A 593-nucleotide genomic window follows, 5' to 3' on the forward strand; every position below is an offset into this window, starting at 1 on the left:
TTCAGTTTGAGTATAAGGATTACTTTTCAACACTCGCTCTCAGAACAAAGTCACACTCATTCACACCTATTGCCATAAGATTGCCCTTATTTTCACTGCCTAAGTTCGCTATACAAACCTTTAGGATCACGATAGGACTTTCTTAGCTTGTAACATAGGCTCAGGGTCAGGTAGGGTATATTTAGGTATACTTCAGTGACTTTTTGCCCTCCTTGACATATCGTCTAAACATACCATTTTCTACCATTTTATCTTGCCCAGTTTCTCATATTCATTCACCTTACTATTTTCTCTTGTTTGTTCCTTTGTGTAAGTGACTTTCTTCTTTTCTTGCTTGTATTTCTTGTATATTTTTTTCTTTACTTTTCTTTCAACTAATTCTTGAGTCACTTTACTTTTGTTCTTTCTTTCTCTTTGTTCTTTCAACCCCACTTTCCAGAGTATTCCTCATAATAGCCACCCTCAACTCATGGCTTTGCCATGAGTCAAGGTACACAATACCCAAAGTTTGGTCAGGGCGATAACGAAGGTTGTTTACTGCATTAGCCACCCTCAACTTATGCTTTTGGCATAAGCTGAGGTGCACATGTCCA

This window comes from Solanum pennellii, chromosome 3, assembly GCF_001406875.1.
Source record: "Solanum pennellii chromosome 3, SPENNV200".
Classification (NCBI taxonomy): Eukaryota; Viridiplantae; Streptophyta; class Magnoliopsida; order Solanales; family Solanaceae; genus Solanum; species Solanum pennellii.